We start from the raw sequence: 19,903 nt of genomic DNA on the forward strand, positions 1-19,903 counted from the left end.
GGTACAATTGCTATTTCTTCTGAAGTTTATTAAGATTTATCTTATGACCTAGAATAATGTGTATCTTCATGAATGTTCCATTTGCACTTGAAAAGAACACATATTCTGCTACTCTACAGGTGCTGGATGAAAGGTTTTTATAAATGTTAATTACGTAATTAGGTAAAGTTGGTTAATTGCGTTTTTCAAATTGTTCATATTCTAGTTTTTTGGTGTGTGTGTGTGTGTGTGTGTTGGTCTAATTCTATCAATTTTGAGGTGGGATTTTTAAAATCTTCAACTATGATTACGAGTTTCTCTACTTCTCCCTTTAGCTTTGTCAGATTTTTCTTAATGTGTTTTGAAGTTCTGTTATTAGGTTCATGTACATTTAGGACTGATACATCTTGCTGGTGAAACAATTCCTTTATCATTATAAAATATTCCTCTTTATCTCTGGTAATAATTTTGTTTCGAGGTCTAATGTGTCTCCTGTTAACACACCTCTTCCCAAAGTGGATCTCCTCTTGGTAGCACATAGTTAGGTCTTTCTTTTTTATTCAGCCAAAAAATTCCAGACTTTTAATTGGTTTGTTAGGTTCATTTACACTTGATGTAATTATTGGTATGTTTAATTCAACTCTACTGTTTTTGCTATTTGTTTTCTATCCATCTCAATTGTCTTTGTTCTATTTTCTTCTTTCCATCCTTTTGTTTGGGAAATTATATATATATATATATGTATTTTTTAATTTTAATTTTTTTTTAACCATTCAATTTTAGTTCCTCTACTATTAGCCCTGACATCTTAAACCATTTAGGAATGATATGTCTTCCTGGTGAAATTCCTGGTGAAATCTTCCTGAAGATATCTGCTTGAGTTCTAGCTGTTCCATGCGCTCTAGACATGGGAACAATTGTATGAATGGATCTCATCTGGTGAACCTAGTTCCCTTGTAAGGCATAGATGCCCCTCCTGTTTCTGTTGCTTTGGCCCCTCTCCAGCATCTGCAAATAGTTGTTTGATTACATTTTTCCATATTTTTTTTGTTTTGTGTTTTTGTCATTTTTGGCTGTGCTCATGTTATATAAAGATTCCCCGCACAAAAAACTGCCCGGCCAGGGATTGAACCTGCACCATAGCAGTGACAATAGCAGTGACAATACCAGAATCTTAACCCAACTGAGCCGCCTACACCATAGCCACAGCAACACAGGATCTGAGCCGCATCTGGAAACTACACCACAGCTCAAGGCAACACCAGATCCTTAACCTACTGAGCGAGGCCAGGCATCGAACCAAAAGCCCATGCTTCCTAGTTGGATTCGTTTCCGCTGTGCCACAACGGGAACTCCTGAAAGTCTTACATCAATGAGAAAGCCTCAATCTGATGTCGTTATTTAACGTCACCCTTTTTGTTTGGTCCAGAGATCATGTCAGACTTTGGAAGACGATAACATCTAATTAGGATTTAACAAGTTCTCTTGTGGTTCAGTGGGTTAGGGATCTGGCACTGTCACTGCAGTGGCTTGGGTCTGCTATGGTACAGGTTCAATCCCTGGCCGAGGAACTTCCATATGCCATGGGTGTTGCCTAAATAAAAAATTTTAGGGAGTTCCCGTTGTGGCGCAGTGGTTAACGAATCCGACTAGGAAACATGAGGTTGCGGGCTCAGTCCCTGCCCTTGCTCAGTGGGTTAAGAATCCGGCGTTGCTGTGAGCTGTGGTGTAGGTTGCAGACTCGGCTCGGATCCAGTGTTGCTGTGGCTCTGGCGTAGGCCGGTGGCTCCAGCTCCGATTCAACCCCTAGCCTGGGAACCTCCATATGCCGTGGGAGCGGCCCAAGAAATAGCAAAAAAAAAAAAAAAAAAAAATTAACAATCATGTTTCGTATTTTATCCATGGCCCATTATACTGCTTTGCTAATTGTAGCTATAATTTTAAGTTGTATACACGTAAAACAAGTGAGAGTCAATGTAAAGAAAACTAGTAAGAACTAAGGGTTCTTAGAGGTTATATAATTAATGCAAAACAGGAGACAACCTGGCTGGGAATGCTGAAGTTAGGAAAATGCCCTTTGGCAACACACTTCCTCTGACCCAGAGACAGCAGTGAATGGAAGTCTAGAGTTAGGAAGAGAAGTCTGGACAGGAAATAGAGATTAGAGAATTCAAAGGCTTACGACCTTAAGTCCAGTGCCATTGTTAGAATCCGGTTTTCTAACTTCAATGTAAAAGATTGTTGAGAAGACAGCCATTCTAAGAGGTTCTATCTTTGGTTCCCTAAGATGTTTTTATCCTTACAGGCTGTTAAACTTTATAAGAATCAGTATAACCTGTTCAATTCCACTTCTGATTTATGTTTTTTTATTTGATTTTTGCTTTCTATTTCCAACCATTGTGAAAGTAGCTTTAAAATACGTCTATAAGTTCATTTGTTTGAATGTCTCTGATGAAACTTCAATTTCAGAAATGTCTATTGTTACCTTTCTTTTTCTTTTTCTTTTTTTTCCCCTACATTGATCTTGATCCTGAGGAGAGTTGTAAAATTTTCTTTTAAGTCATCTGACTCTAGTCCCAGATCAGGTCGATATCACCTGAAAAGTAACACTTTTGTTATCCAAAGAATATAAAGAAAATAAACCCCCAGGGAGGCAGCATTGACTGGAGATTAGAAAAAGGGGCTGTCAGGATGATAATCCTATTTAATCAGCTATCATTTTTCTAAACTCCCGGCTACCAGTCCTTTCTACCATGGCTTTTTAAGGGTTGATATGACTACCTGGCGCTAATACTTATTTATGCAATGAAAGTACAATTTCATTTTCTTGAGTAACTAGGTTTTAGTCCGTTCACTGTGGAGTAACTGGTTCTTTGATCTATTTTGAGAAATGGATTGAGGAAAAAAATTCCTGCTAATTCTGTTAAGGGGCTCATGTCATGGACATGATCCTCACACTGTCTTTTCTGGCTGGTGGTGTGCTAAAACTGAATTAAGCTAAAGTACAGATTTTGGAATGCTAAATAACAGATACTTGTGATGGGAAGTCAGTAGACATTTGTGTTCTTTTGTTTATAATATATATTTTTAAAATTGCTTTTAAGATTTTTTTCTCTTCATCTCTGGTTTTCAGAACATTTACTAAGGATGTCACACATGTGGTTTTCTTTGTATTTATCCTGCTTGGGGTTCGCCGAGCTTCTTGAATCTATAAACTTGGGAAATTTTCAACCATTATTCCTTCAATTATTTTTTTCTGCCTCATTCTCTCTGTGCTTTCCCTCTCATTTACTCATATACTAGAATTTTTTATATTGTTCCTCTAGGTCACTAAGTTCTTGTTCTATTGTTTTCTTTTTTTCTCCCCAATCTTTTTCCCTCTGTTCTTTAGACTGGATAATTTCTAATGATATATATTTAATGCTCATTTATTCTGATCATAATTTCTAATGATCTATATTTAATGCTCATTTATTCTGACATATTTCCAATAAGCCCATCCATTAGAATTTTTAAGTAGGTTATTTTATTTTTTAGCTCCAGAATGTCTTCTCTCTCTTTCTTTTTTTTTTTTTTTTTTTTTTTGCCATTTTCTTGGGCTGCTCCAGCAGCCTATGGAGGTTCCTAGGCTAGAGGTTCAATCAGAGCTGTAGCTGCCAGCCTACGCCAGAGCCACAGCAACACGGGATCCGAGCCGCGTCTGTGACCTACACCACAGCTCACAGCAATGCTGGATCCTTAACCCACAAGGTTAACGATTGAACCTGAAGGGCAGGGATCGAACCCGCAACCTCATGATTCCTAGTTAGATTCGTTAACCACTGCGCCATGACGGGAACTCCTTAGGTCCAGAATTTCTATTTGGTTCCTTTTTTTTTTTTGGTTGCACCAATGTCATGCAGAAGTTCCCAGGCCAGAGATCGAACCACACCACAGCACTAACCTGAGCCATAGCATTGACAAAACAGGATCCTTAACCCACTAAGCCACTGGGGAACTCCCATTTGGTTCTATTTTTATATGTTTGATTTCTCTGCTGATATCTTATTTGTTTATTACAAGATGTTTTTCTTAATGTCTTTGAGCTTAGTTACAAGGTTGTTTTATAATATTTCTTTGCTAACTTCAACATTTGGAGAATCTTGAGGTCAGTCTGCAATGATTGCCTATGAGTCATGGGTTTTTTCCTCCCTTGTCTAAGCCAGTCACTTTCTTTCTCTTAGCTTAGTTAATCTCTTGTTAATACCAAGAGATAACATTGGCCAATGTTGAAAATAAAGGCCGTTAAATGAAGCTCTGAGTCCATGGCAGACCAAAGATTACTGTGAGCCAATGTTCTAAGGAATCATGAAACCAAATGGCCAGTAAGAAAACAGGGTTGGAGTTCCTCTTGTGGTTCAGTGGGTTAAGAACCCAACATAGTATCTGTGAGGATGCAGCTTTGATTGCTGGCCACACTCAGTGGGGTAAGGATCCAGTGCTGCCACAAGCTTCAGTGTAGGTCACAGATGTGGCTCGGATCAGGTGTCGCTGTGGCTGTGATATAGGCCTGCAGCTCTGATTTGACCCCTAACCCAGGAACTTCCATATGCCGCAGGTGCAGCTCCCCCCAAAAAAAAGAAAATAGAGTTGCTTAGGGCAATGAGAAGAACTATCCAAACTTAGAAAATGTTCTACTGTAAAAACTGGCTTAGTTCAGTCTGCCATAACAAAGGTATCATAGACTGGGTGGCTTACACAACAAACATTTATTTCTCATAATTCTCAATCAAGGTGCCAAAAGATCTGGTGTCTGGTGAGAGCCTGCTTTTCCAATTTGTAGATGGCCCTCTTCTTGTATTCTAATAGTGAAGAACAGAGAGAAAAGCACACTCTGTCACGTCTCTTTTTATAAGGGCACTAATCCCATTCATGAGGGCTCCACCCCCATGACCTAATACCCTCCCGAAGGCCCCACCTCCAAATACCATCTCACTGGGAATTAAACATCAACATATGAATTGCAGTGGGGGACACATTCAATCTATAGCATTGGCTCCATAAATTATGAATACTAACTAGAAGTTGGTAAAGACAGGTTATTCTAGTTGCTGTCTTACAGAGTATGAGTCTAAAAAAATCTAGATTGTCACCAGAGTTGTGATGGCAATCCCATTGCTAGGATAAGATCTGGCTCTGTTTAGACCCCTCTTTTTCAGGTCAGAAACTAGAAGTATGGTGTTATAGGGGTATCCTGTGTCTGCTATAAAAAAACTGCCCCAGACTTTGAGGCTTAAAACACTAGAAATTTATTCTTTCACAGTTCTGGAGACCAGAAGTCTGAAATCAAGTTATCAACAGGACTGTGCTCCCTCCAGAAGCTCTAGGAGGGATTCTGGTCCTTCCCTCTTGCAGCTTCTGGTGGCTGTCCTCATTTCTTGTCTTAGAGTTGCTCACACCAATCTCTGCCTCCATCTTTGCATGACCTTCTCCTCTGTGTCTGTGACTCCTCCTCTGGCGTCTCTTATAAGGATACTTGTCACTGGGTTTAGGGCCTACCTGGGTAATCCAGGATGGTCTCATCTCAAGATCCTTAACTTAATTACATCTGTAAAGTCCCCTTTTTCTTTTCTTTTCTTTTTTTCTTTTTTTTTTTTTGGCCATGCCCACAGCATTTGGAAGTTCCTGGGCCAGGGATCAAATCCATGCCATAGCAGCAGCCTAAACCACCGTAGTGACAAGAGCAAATCCTTAGCCTCCTGCACCAAAAGGGAACTCCAATATCCTTTTTCTAAATAAGATAACACTCATAGGGCTTGAGTATTAGGATAAGTACATATATTGGTCGGGAAGCACGGGGAGGAGGTACCACTTCTTTTCCTTTTGAATTTTCTAATTTGTGTTTGATGGTTGAAGAAAAAGTACAACATGTTTAATGTGGGTCTAAATTTAAGCAGAGGAAATATTTTTAAAATATTCAAAATGTTCAAGTAACACAAGAAATCAGAAAAAAACAAATGGCAGATTTAAGCCTGAATGTATCATTATCTTAAATGTAAATAGCTTAAATATATCAATTAAAAGTCAGAGATTGGCAGAGTGGATTTTTGAAGAACAATCCAACTACATGCTGTCTATAAGAAACTTACTTAAATTATCAGATGAAAAAAGATACTTCATGCAAACATTGGTAAAAGTAGGAATGGCTATAATCATATAAGGTAAAATAGACTTCAAAGTAAATAAAATTAACAGAGATGGAGGAGAGGGACATTGTATAATGATAAATGGGTTAATCCATCAAGAACAGTAATTCTAAATGTGGATGTATCCAACAATAGAGCTGCAAAATTTAAGAAGCAAAAAATGAAGAAATGAATAGAGAAATAAACTCATAATTATAATTGAGACTGTAGCACTCCTCACTCAATAAGTGAGAAAACCAGACAGAAAATCAGCAAGGATATAGAAGAACTCAACAAGACCAACCAACCTAATCACCATTCATATTACACTCCATCTAACAACAGCTTAATAATACACATTCTTTTATTTATTTACTTTTCTCTGCTTTTTTTTTAGGGCCATACAAAGGCATATGGAGGTTCCCAGGCTAGGGGTCAAATCAGAGCTGTAGCTGCCAGCCTATGCCACAGCCACAGCCATGCAGGATCTGAGCCGTGTCTGCAATCTACACCACAGCTCATGGCAACGCTGGATCCTTAACCCACTGAGCAAGGTCAGGTATTGAACCTGTGTCCTGATAGATGCTAGTCAGATTTCTTAACCACTGAGCCATGACAGGAACTCCAATACACATTCTTTGAAAGTGTCCAGAGAAAATATTCCAAGATAGACCATATCCTGGGTCATAAAACAAACCTTAAGAAATTAAAAAGAGCATAAATCATACAGGGTGTGTAGTGTAACTGTGATGGAATCAAGCTAGAAATAAATAACAGGGAAGTTCCCATTGTGGCTCAGCAGTAACGAACCCAACTAGGATCCATGAGGGTGCGGGCTTGACCCGTGGCCTCACTCAGTGGGTTAAGTATACAGTGTTGCCCTGAGCTGTGGTGTTGGTCACAGACATGGCTCAGATCCTGCATTGCTGTGGCTGTGGTAGCAGCTGCAGCTCCATCTGGACCCCTAGTATATAAGGAGCTTAATGAAAATGTAAATACAACATATCAAATTTTGAGGGACACAGGTAAAGAAGTGTTGAAAGGGAAATACATAGCACTAAATTCATACGATGGAAAAGAGTGAAAACTCAAATCACTAAAGCTCCCACATTAAGAACCTCAAGAAGAACAAATTAAACTCAAAGCAATCAGAAGGAAATAAGTTTTTAAAAATTAGGACAAAAATTATGAAACTGAAGATTGAAAAGTAATAGAAGCAAATAGTTCTTTGAAAAGACCCATAAACTTGAATATGCTCTAATAAGACATAAAAAGAGGTTTAAACACAATTTCCAATGTCAGGAATGAGGCAGTGGCTATCACTACAGATCCTGCAGACAAAGGGATATAAGGGAACACTATCAACAACTCTATGCACATACAACCTAATTGAAATGGACCAATTTCTCAAATACCATGACTTACCCAATATGAAATAGATAATTTGAAGAGCCCTGTAACTCTTAATGTAATTAAATGTGCAAATTCAAAACTCCCACAAAAGACATATCCAGGCCCACATGGTTTTACTAGAGATTCTACCAAATGTTTACAAAATTAAGACAAGCTAGTCTGAGAGAAAATATTTCCAAACTGCATATGTGGGAAGACTAGTATCTAAAGTATAAAACAACTCTCAAAAACTCAACAGTAAAAAAGCAAACAATCTAATTGGAGTGTGTACAAAACACATGAAGAGACATCTCATAGGAAAAGAAGGAAAAAATATATACATAAATATTAAGCACATGAAAAGAATTTGGTATCATTAGCTATTAGGGAAATGCAAAATAAAACTAGAATGAGATTAGCACTATACACATATCAGAATTGTTGAAATTAAAAATAGTAATACCACCAAAAGCTGGTGAGAATGGAGAAAAACTGGATATATTCCTAGTGGGACTGTATAATGATACAGACACTAACGAAATATGCAACCACCTCTGGCCCAACAATTGTACTCCTGGGCATTTATTCCAGAGATATGAAGACTTTTGTCCACACAAAAACCTGCTTGTGAATTTTCATTCACAATTTTCAGCAAACCAGTCTAGAATCCATGAGGGTGTGGGTTCGATTCTGGGCCTCTTTCAGTGGGCTAAGGATCCGGCATTGTCGTGAGCTGTGGTGTAGGGTGGCAGATGCAGCTCAGATCTGCTGATCTGGCATTGCTGTGGCTGTGGTGTTGGCTGGCAGCTGCAGCTCCAATTCAACCCCTGCCTGGTTACATCCATATGCTGTGGGTACAGTCCTAAAAAGAGAAAAATAAAATAAATAAATAAATTCTGCCCAAATCTTTGATTCCTAAACAATACATGTACATGAGAGATCCAAGAAGTTCATCCCTATCTAAAAAAACTAAACAGTGTGAGTGTGGAGTCTGAAACAGGATTAGTGAACCTCCTGTTAAAATAAATAATACTCTTTGGAAGAACTGAACAGAATCCAGAGTCTCTGCAATGATTATTTATAATGTTTTTTTTTTTTTAATTTTTATTTTCCCACTGTACAGCAAGGGGGTCAGGTTATCCTTACTTGTATACATTACAATTACATTTTTCCCCCTATTTATAATGTTTTAAATAAAACCTAAATCTAAGAGAAAGAAAGTGACTGGCTTAAGTTCACCCACGTATATGTATGTGTATTTGGGACCAATAAGGTATTATGGACCAGCGGCCCTTATGTCAGACGTCTAATCTGTGGTAGCTGGGAGCAGGGAATCATTTTTACCTGGTATCAAAGTGATACTTAGGCAGGTGGGGCTGGGTATTCAGAGGCTGTCTGGCATAATATAATGGTATAAAGACTGTGGGCTCTGCCAGGGTCGAAATGGTAGAATAGCTCTGCCACTCACCATATATTTTATAACCTTGGTTAAGTTAATGTCTGTTTTTGTTTATCATCTGTAAAGTAGAATGAACAAAGGTCTGCTTATAGAGTTGGTGTGAGGATTAAATGACTACCTGTCTGGCATATAGTAAGTACTCAGTACATTTTAGATATTATTTTGTCTTTTTTTAGGGCCGCACCTGTAGCATTCGGAGGGTCCCAGGCTAGGGTTGAATTGGAGCTGTCGCTGCTGGCCTACACCATGGCCACAGAAAGATGGGATCCGAGCCATGGTGACCTACACCACAGCTCATGGCAACACCAGATCCTTAAACCACTGAGTGAGGCCAGGGATCAAACCCTCATCTTCATGGATACTAGTCAGGTTCGTTAACTGCTGAGCCACTGCAGGAACTCAGGAACTCAGCTATTATTATTGAGCCTGTCAAGCACATAACTTTTTCTCATCTGCAGTTCCAAAGATGTCCCAGTCTAACATGATTCAAATATCACTTTTTGGATCAGAAACTCATATTCCTGGGAGTTCCCATTGTGGTGCAGGAGTTTAAGAATCCAGCATTGTCTCTGCAGTGGCACAGGTTTGATCCCTGGCCCAGCGTGGTAGGATAAGGATCTGGTGTTGCCGCAGCTATGGCATAGGTTGAAGCTGCAGCTTGGATTTGATCCCTGGCCCGGGAACTTCCACATGTCATGGGTGTGGCTGAAAAAGAAAATAAATTCCTATTCCTAATTTTTTTTTTTTTTTAAAGCTCCTAAAACCATAACCAACTACTGTATCTGGAGACAATATCACAGGGCAATATTAAGGTGCTTCTGAGTCTAAGAGTTCACAACCTCCTAGCACTATCCATTTTACCTACAGTTCTGCTTCAACCCTTTCTTGCTAGTCTACAAACTGGAAATAAATGGTAACTTTAACCACTATCAACACTACTGACATATTATTTAGATATTTATTATTTAACCACTTACTAAAGTACATGAAAGTATTAAAGTATGTAAGCATATTAAGTATATTAGGTATCCATTAATGACGAAATCTAAAATTTTTCTAAGAATTGAAGTAATTAATTGTAGGGATGAGCTCAGCTAACCATGAGCCTTGCCCCAAGAAAACCAGATCCCCTATTTCCCTGCCTTGTATTAATATATGTTAGTACAGCCCTGGACACATAGTGGATGTTTACAGGTAGAGCAAGGACATTAATGTGGGGTCCTTCTTATACAAGGGGTCTTCCCCCCCCCCCCCCTCTTTAGGGCCCTACCTGTGGCATATGGAGGTTCCCAGGCTAGGGGTCCAATTGGAGCTACAGCTGCCAGCCTATGCCAGAGCCACAGCAACGCAGGATCTGAGCTGTGTCTGCGATCTACACCACAGCTCACGGCAACACAAGATCCTTAGCCCACTGAGTGGGGCCGGGGATCGAACTCACAACCTCATGGTTCCTAGTCAGATTCCTTAACCACTGAGCCATGACAGGAACTCCCAACACCAGATTCTTAACCCACTGAGGGAGGCCAGGGATCGAGCCCGCATCCTCATGGATCCTAGTCAGGTTTGTTAACTGCTGAGGCACGAAGGGAACTCTCCATAATCATGTTTTTAATGTTTCACATAGATTCCCAAATATATCTCTAAATTTATAGAGCATTACAAATATAGTTCATTGGCTTGTTTTTTGAGGACATCAATGAGATTTTTTTTCTTTTAATGACAGCACTATAAATGTCTTAATCCTACCATTTTGTCTTCTCTCCCACTGGTTATATTCCTGCGCCCTCTGACCTGGTAAATATCTCTGACATCCTGTTTTATTCTCACTCCTCCCTCTAATCCCATCAGAACAACAATTAATTTAGGCTTTCCTCATTGTGTATCCTAGATAGCTGGAATAGCTTCCTGTTTCCCCCAGCATTCCAGCTTCCTTGTCCCTCTTCCTGCACATTCTTCATCCTACAGAGTGATTTTTCTTTTTTTTCTTTTTTTTTGTCTTTTTGCTATTTCTTTGGGCCGCTCCCGCGGCATATGGAGGTTCCCAGGCTAGGGGTTGAATCGGAGCTGTAGCCACTGGCCTACGCCAGAGCCACAGCAACGCAGGATCCGATCCGCGTCTGCAGCTTACATCACAGCTCACGGCAACCCTAGATCCTTAACCCATTGAGCAAGGGCAGGGACCGAACCCGCAACCTCATGGTTCCTAGTCGGATTCGTTAACCACTGTGCCACGACGGGAACTCCCCAGAGTGATTTTTCTAAAATGCAAATTTTATATGGTTCCTTTGCTCAAAATCCTATTACCTTCAGGATGCAGCCCAAACTCCTTCAGCCTTTCCAATTCTAACCCAGTGGCGTCCTGTGATCTCCCCTTGGTTGCTATTAAAAAGTCCGTAGTTTACTTGTCAGTGTCTCTCTTCTGCTCCACTGCCTGTAGGTCCCACTCAGCAAAGCTCCTTGCTAGTTCTACTCACACTGTCCCATTGTTCCCTGACATTAATGCAGATATTTAGTGGCACTTGCAGTTGCAGAAGCTGGTCTTGCTGACCCAGGAAGAGACCTCCTCCCACCCCCTCAACTTTTACAATTCTTTCATTAAGTGTCCATTCTGAGTTACAGTTCCAGGAGGGACAAGTTACATCAGCTGGTTTGTAGACCATTTCAGTGGAATCATTGTGTCCTACTCCAAAGCATCTCTTGGGGCTTAAAAATCCCTAAGTGGTCCAGGAGCCTCCCAGCCTGGCCTGAGTCTCCTACTAGAGTCATTCCTCTCATACTTGGTGACAGGGATGCTGCTTCTCCCAAGGCTGGACCTCTGTGCACTGGGCGAGGGTGACAGTGCCAGATGTTTTCTTCTCATTTCTTTCTGGTGGCCCATGGAGTGAGGACACATTTGGGAATACAGAGATCATATGACATGATTGTGAAAAGTATTATTATTATTATTATTTTTGTCTTTTTACCTTTTCTAGGTCCGCTCCCATAGCATATGAAGGTTCCCAGGCTAGGGGTCTAATTGGAGCTGTAGCTGCCTGCCTACACCACAGCCATAGCAACGTGAGATCCGAGCCACATCTGCAATCTATCCCACAGCTCACGGCAATGCCGGATCGTTAACCCACTGAGCAAGGCCAGGGATTGAACCCACAACCTCATGGTTCCTAGTCGGATTCGTTAACCACTGAGCCACGACGGGAACTCCGTGAAAATTATTTTTGTTTTTGAAAACACTTTTGCAGCAAAAAGGAGCTGTGCATTATGATGACTTTATGGGCTATTAATAATTCTATCACATTTTTCCACAGTAACTTCCTCTCTCTAGAAATCTGGAAGAGGGAGTGGTGGGAATGTGGTTTCCTTCTCACTCTCAGCACCTTTAATCTGACCCCACAAATCCTTGCGGAATCCAGATTTTTGGCGAGCGGTTTTGTTATTGCTGGTGGTTTTTTTTTTTTTTTTAATTGCGGTAAAATGTACATAAAATTGACCATGTCACCCATTTTAAAGTGTACAACTCAGTGGCATTAAGTGCATTCACCAAGTTGTGCAACTATCACCACTGCCCATTTCCCAAACTTTTTCATCTTCCCAAGCAGAAACTCTGCATATGTTAAACAATAATTCTCTCCTTCCTTTCAGTCCCTGGTAGCCTCTATTCTACTTTCTGTTTCTGAATTTGCCTATTCTAGGTACTTAATATAAGTGGAATCATGGACTTTTTTTTTTTTTTTTTCTTTTGTCTTTTTTGTTGTTGTTGTTGTTGTTGCTATTTCTTGGGCCGCTCCCACGGCATATGGAGGTTCCCAGGCTAGGGGTTGAATCGGAGCTGTAGCCACTGGCCTACGCCAGAGCCACAGCAACGCGGGATCCGAGTTGCGTCTGCAACCTACACCACAGCTCACGGCAATGCCGGATCGTTAACCCACTGAGCAAGGGCAGGGACCGAACCCGCAACCTCATGGTTCCTAGTCGGATTCGTTAACCACTGCGCCACGACGGGAACTCCTATTTTTTTTTTTTTTTTATGTCTGGCTTATCTCAATAATGCTTTTTATGTTCATCTAGATTATAGTATGTATCAGAATTTCATTCCTTTTAAGGCTGAATAATATTCCATTATATGCATATACCACATTTTTTTTCTATCTATCTGCTAATGGACATTTGTCTGGTTTAAACCTTTGGGCTATTGTTAATAACACTGCTACGAACATGGGTGTACAAAACTTCTGTCTGAGTCCCTGCTTCAGTTCTTTTGGGTATACACCTTATGAGTGGAATTGATGGATCACGTGGTAATTCTGTTTTAACTTTTTGATGATAGCTGATGGACTAGTTTTTTTGTTTTGTATTTGTTGTCTTTTTAGGGTCGAACCCATGGCATATGGAAGTTCCCAGGCTAGGGGTAGAATTGGAGCTATAGCTGTCTGCTTACGCCATAACAACGAGGGATCCTTACTTAACCCACTGAGTGAGTCATGGATCGAACCCACATCCTCATGGATACTAGTTGGGTGTTACTGCTGAGCCACAATGGAAACTCTAGGACTGGTTTTGACTTCTATATGTCAGTGTATAGATTAGGTCTTCCTTGGGGCTCTGACCAATATCTTGAATTTTTAACCAATCTGCAGTCAATCCCAAAGTCTCCTTTTAGCTAACAGTTGAACTTCCTCTTCCTATAGCAATTCTCTTTCCACATAGTGGCTTAAAAGAAACAGATCTGAAGGAGAAATCAATGACCAGAAAATTCACAACTAGGATGGTTTAGAATAAGTTGTCTATTGGAGTTCCCATTGTAGCTCAGTGGAAAAGAACCAGACTAGTATCCATGAGGACATGGGTTAAATCCCTGGCCCTGCTCAGTGGGTTAAGGATCTGGCGTTGCCCTGAGCTGTAGTGCAGGTTGGCAGGTGTGGCTCAGATCCTGTGTTGCTGTGGCTGTGGTGTAGGCCAGCAGCTTCAGCTCCGAGTTGACTGCTAGCCTGGGAACTTCCATATGCCATACCTGCGGCCCTTAAAAAAAAATAAGTTGTCTATGCAGTGAACACAGAATAGAAGTTTTTTTTTTTTACATCTTTTTTGGTACACCCTAGTTGTTTCCAGGGGTGGCTGGAAACACCTCTTTGAGTAAAAACAAACAAAAACTTGGCTAAGTGCAAATTTTTTTTAAAAAGTTACGGAAGGAGAGCAAGTTAGAGGAGTGTTTGGATCATAAAAACAGAGGCAGAGTTAGGGTATGGCTATAACTCAGCTTCCATAATGTTGGAACTGACTGATTCACTAATGACTTTATATCATCCAGTGTTTCGTGGTCTTTAACACTAGCAATCAAGTATTTCACAGTGGCAATGCTTATCTTTGAAAAAAACAAATATTTCCTCTTATTAAAAATGGCCAGATTTGCATATATGTTTCCATATTCCATTCTCAAATCAGGCATCAGATATCAGCCAACTGACCTACTTAAAATGGTGCTGACATATCATGACAAGCAAACATAGCAGTATGGTTCGGAACGGTTGTGGATCTAACTGGGCCCTCCTGCAGAGCTGGCCTCTGGCAGCAGAAGGGTAACTTTAGACCCTTCCGGTTTCTTGCCTTTGTGCATCCTGAAAGCAGGCACTGGGGAGGTAAATTGATAATTAGGGGGTTCTCTAAAATAGAGATTTGTCACCCGACTGCGGCCTGTCTGTATCCGAAAACAGTGAAAACTCTCCCCAGCTCTTTGTCCCCGGGTGTATGGCGTCTACTGAAGGCTTCTAGTTTACAGAGCTGTTTGGGTTCAAGTTACATTGCCTGAAAGAAGGAAAGGCGTGAAAGACATAGAGCAGCACACCTACTGGGACATTAGCTTTGTTCTGAAATCTAAATCTAAAAATGATACCTCTTATTAATTGTTGCATTCTTTGTCCTAAAACTAAGCATCTTGAAGTCAAAGTTGACTTCAGCACACCTTGATGTACAAGGAGCTGAGTGCTCAGAACCTGAGTCAATTATCAAACTTAATAGTAGAAAATAGGATTCTTTGTACAAAGTGAATAAGAGCTAGGGGGACAGCACAACCATCCTGAAAGTTCATGGTAGCTCAAGGAATTCAAAGCTCATTTAACAGGAGACTGGTATTTTAGAATGTCCTACAGATTTAAAATTCCTTCTACGACGACTCTAGTTACTGAGTCCTTGCTGTATTTACAGCCTTTGTACCCGATACTGTCTGTGTATGTCAGGTATGTGCTTATGAAATGTCAGGTATGTGCCTATTACCTGTTTGGTCTGTGCCCTCATTCTTAGCACACTTAGTTTCCATTCTTACTCATATTGTGTCTTTCATTCAAAATGATCACATTTACCGGTATATGATTACCATAATAACTTAAAACCTTTATGAGGCAGCTAAAATTATAAGATTAGCTGGCATTCCCATTTATAGGACCCTGTAAAGGGACTGCATATTTAACACTACAATGTATGTCTCTCTCTCTTTTCTTTCTTTTTTGGCTGTAACCCTGGCATGTGGAAGTTCCGGGCCAACGAATTAAACTCACGCCACAGCAGTGACAGTGCTGAATCCTTAACCACTGAGCTACCAGGGAAGTCCCTAGATGTCTTGATTGACAGAACAGATGTTTCAAAATTAAATCTTTTTTTTTTTTTTTGCCATGGTGTGCAGCAGCCTAATGTGGGCCAGACTAGGGACTGAACCCTGGCTGCAGTGGTGAAAGTGCCAAGTCCTAACCACTAGACCACCAGGGAACTCCCCTCAATTTTTTTTAATCATAAAATGTTTCAGATACCAAAAAACCCCACAGAAAGTGAAAATATAAAGGACTCACATTTCTACCACTCACATTTAGCACTTTGCTCTTTTTGTTTCATGCCTTTTTTTTTAAAGTTTTATTTTATTTTATGGCTGCACCGATAGTATGTGGAAGTTCCCTGGTCAGGGATTGAATCTGGGCCACAACTGCAACCTACCCCAGAGCTGTGGCAGACTGGGTCCTTAACCCACTGCACTGGGCCGGGGATCAAACCCACATCTCCACAAAGACCCAAGCCACTATAGTTGGATTCTTAACCCACTGTGCTACAGCAGGAACTCCCACATTATTTATTTGAATTTTAATTTTTTTAAGGGCCGCACCCGTGGCATAGGGAGGTTCTAGGCTAGAGGTCAAATCAGAGCTGCAGCTGATGGCCTGAGCCACAGCCACAGCAACGCCAGATCCAAGCCATGTCTGCGACGTACACCACAGCCCACGTCAATGCCAGATCCTTAACCCACTGATGGAGGCTAGGGATGGAACCCGCAACCTCTTGGTTCCTAGTTGGATTCGTTTCCACTGCGCCATGACGGGAACTCCGATACTGTTTATTTTATTTTATTTATTTATTTATTTTTTGTCGTTGTTGTTGCTATTTCTTGGGCTGCTGCTGCGGCATATGGAGTTTCCCAGGCTAGGGGTCCAACCGGAGCTGCAGCCACCGGCCCACGCCAGAGCCACAGCAACGCGGGATCCGAGCCGCGTCTGCAACCTACACCACAGCTCACGGCAACGCCGGATCGTTAACCCACTGAGCAAGGGCAGGGACCGAACCCGCAACCTCATGGTTCCTAGTCGGATTCGTCAACCACTGCGCCACAACAGGAACTCCTGATACTGTTTATTTTTAAAGAAAGCATTAGTGACCCTCCCCTCTTTCTTCCATTTTTCCCTCTTCAGAGTTAACCTCCATCCTACTCTAATTGCCCATGTCTTTATACTTTCACACTTTATGTTCTGTGTTTTTCAAATGTGCACAAGAGGCAGACTTTACAGAGATGTCTGCAATCTGCCTTTTCATTCAACATTAAGATTCACTTATATTGGCGCAAGTCAGCTGTGCTGTACCTTGGAGCTACTGTTCAAACTCTATTATATGAAAAGAAAATCCCATTGTATGTATTTACCACTATTCGTGTCTCCACGCCCCTTCTGAGGGGCACTTAGGTTGTTTGCAGGATTTTACTGTGATACCTAACACCTAATATGAACAAACCATCCATTCCCCTGGTCTGGTTAGCTCTACCTTCAAAATAATACATCTTAAAATCTGACGACTTCTTCCCATCCCAGAGTCACCCTAGTCCAAGCCATCATTTTCTCCTCCAGGGGCTCCCAAATGTCTCACTCTGGCTCCCCTTTAGTTTATAGTTCATCCAGCCCCGGGAATTTGATTGGGTCTTTTCTTCATCAAAATCTTTCCCATCATACCTGGTATAAAATCCACAGCTCATCCCATGGCCAGGGACACCCCACATGATCAGTCTCCCCTTCTCTCTCCTTCCCTAACTCTCTCTAGTTCAGCCCAGTCCGGTCCTGGGCTTCTGTTCACTGCTTTAGAGCCTGTGAACTAGTTGTTCACTCTGCCTCACACCAGCACTTTCTTTTGTCTTTTTTTTACCTTTCCTAGGGCCGCACCCACAGCATACGGAGGTTCCCAGTCTAGGGGTCCAATCCGAGCAGTAGCCACTGGCCTACGCCAGAGCCACAGCAATGCGTGATCTGAGCCATGTTTGCAACCTACACCACAGCTCATGGCAACACCAGATCCTTAACCCACTGAGCAAGGCCAGGGATCAAACCCGAAACCTCATGGTTCCTAGTTGGATTTGTTAACCACTGCGCCACGACGGGAACTCCACACCAGCACTTTCTTCATCTTCCTATGGCTTCCTAGCTTTTGTTCTGGTTCCTGATTAGATAACACCTCCTTTCCTGTTGTTATCTGAATTAGTACCTCTTTCGTTTCCTATTCCCTTAACCCCGCTTTTGTCTTCTCAGAAGTTATCACACCTGAAATTATCTGTTCACTTCCACTCTTCCACTAGAATGTAAACTCCCGGGCCTTCATGTCCCAATTCTCAGAACAGGGCTTGGTCTCATAAGCCTTAGCAATCCTCTCCTGAACGAATAAATGAGAGGGCAGCAGTACAAGATTCATTATGCATCTTCTCCAGGACAGTATCTTGGAAACTTTGTTGACGGTGAAGCACAATAAGAAATACACGTTTTGTACAGCACACACACAGACTAGACACAAGAGCTTCAGGAAACAATACTCACATTTGCCCTCTTACATTTGTAATTCTATTTCAAAAAGAAGGAAATATGCTAGTTGTAACCCACTAAATTGATTTCACAATTCACCAATGGGTTCTTACTTGCTGTGTGGAAAACTTTGTTTTAGGGTATATATCTGGAGGTGATTTTGCTGGGTTTTACTATATATTCCTGAATTGCCCTCCAAAGTGAAAAATTTACAGTAATAATATCATTGCAGGGATTTCTGCATATCTTTACCAACACATAGTCTTAACAGGCTTTACATTTTTTTGCCAGTTTGAATGAAACTGTATTTCTGCTTTAATTTGCATTTTCTTGGTTCCTAAAAAGACTGATGGACCAATGATCTTAACCTTAAAATATATGTAAACTGTATTCTGGTGCCCCAAGAAAACTAAGAATTTTTTTATCAGAACCTATAGGCAAAGTGACTTACTTAATCTTAGCCTACTTGATGCGGTTTACAAGAAATTTTCATTTATTTAATTTTAGTGGCACAAGATTGTATTTCCAAGGACACAGCACTAACGATAATTTTAGGTCATTCACCATTCATGCAGTCGTTTATTTACTCAACAAATATTCATCCAGAGCCGGCTACTGCCGGGAATTTCACCAGACACACCACAGCCTCTCCTGGCGCCTACCTTTCAGACCGTGAGTTCTTTGTCCCTTGCACTGTGGCAGTGACCATGGAACAGGCAACAGGCGTCCTTTAGAAAGACTCCAAGACTCTGACCAAGTCCCTTCCAATTCCAATTCTCTCGCATTGCTTGTTCATAAGTTTGTGTATTCAACTCACCCAGAGAGGAAGGCAGTATGTTCACGCATGCTCTCTTCCTGCAAAGGAATTATTCCCGAGAGAAAGTTTTGAAGTAAGGAGAAAGCGAATGTTTTCATTTCAACCACTTGTTTTAAACATAAGATGTTAGGCTCTTTTAAAGCAAATCTATTTTACATTTTCTTCTAAAAGCAACGTTTTCCCCTGCTCTCTCTAAAATTTTTTTTTTCCAAAAGCTTCGCACTTTATTTCGTTGTAATGTCAGGTTCGTTTGAAAGGGCAATGAAAATCTCAGATTCATTGGGATTCAGGTAATTCTAAATTTTGACCTAAGAAAGTATCTTCACAGGAGCACGGTCTTTAGGTCTTTAGCTTCTTATCCCGAACAGATAATCTCTAGACTTCATTATCCCATTATCCCAAGTCTTAACTAACTGCAGCCCTTTTTTCAAAATTTAAAACCACAAGTCTTATGCAAAACAACTCCGCTTCCTGGGTTTTCCGGAAAAACCAGGATTTAACTCACTTTACTGCTTCAGATAATTGGGTGGTTAGCAGATAAGAGATACTACACCAGGGACAGTGCCTGGGCTGATAAAGGGTGGAGTTCGTATATGATTCTTTGATTTTTATTTTTAATAATGGAAACCGCACGCTGCAGTGAAAGTGTGGAGGCCGGCGCCGCTCTCCATCACCCCCATCTCCACTTTTCCTCTCCCAGCCCCAGAGTTCATGCAAATCAGCCCACTAACCCCCGGGGGCAATACGACCCATTTTCGCGCCATTCGCTCGGGACTGTGCAGCTGTGTAAAGAGTGTGGTTCTGAAGCTCCCAAAGTGCCACTTTTCTAAGGTGGGTTTTAAGGAATTGCTAGGCTATCGCCGGACTTCAGGGTATGTGGGGGACGGCTTTTTTTTCCCTGAGCCCGGTGGGTCTGTCACGCGGGCGGGCAGTTAGCACAGCTGGCAGGACCTGCGCCCCAACGCGGGAAAGCGGGCTGTGCCCCGCCCCTCCGGCCCGG

At 41.3% G+C, this 19,903-nt stretch overlaps 1 long non-coding RNA gene across 2 annotated transcripts in view; it reads right to left on the reverse strand.

Annotated features, from left to right (window-relative positions):
- LOC106508122 (uncharacterized) overlaps positions 1-19,600 on the reverse strand; it is a 77,374-nt gene extending 57,774 nt beyond the window's left edge. The window contains exons 1-2 of one of the 2 annotated variants that reach the window (XR_014829576.1): positions 19,409-19,600; positions 18,749-18,941 (exon numbers count right to left, since the gene is read on the reverse strand). This is a non-coding gene — a long non-coding RNA (uncharacterized LOC106508122). Of the gene's footprint in view, positions 1-18,748; positions 18,942-19,408 lie in introns of those variants that run through there. The other variant, XR_002339103.2, reaches the window with a different exon arrangement.
- Between the last annotated feature and the right edge of the window lie 303 nt (positions 19,601-19,903).

The sequence above is a fragment of the Sus scrofa genome, chromosome 15 (genome assembly GCF_054392235.1).
Source record: "Sus scrofa isolate SSC_HxYL_T2T_F1_AM1 chromosome 15, Sscrofa_HxYL_maternal_Yorkshire_Landrace_v2.0, whole genome shotgun sequence".
Lineage (NCBI taxonomy): Eukaryota > Metazoa > Chordata > Mammalia > Artiodactyla > Suidae > Sus > Sus scrofa.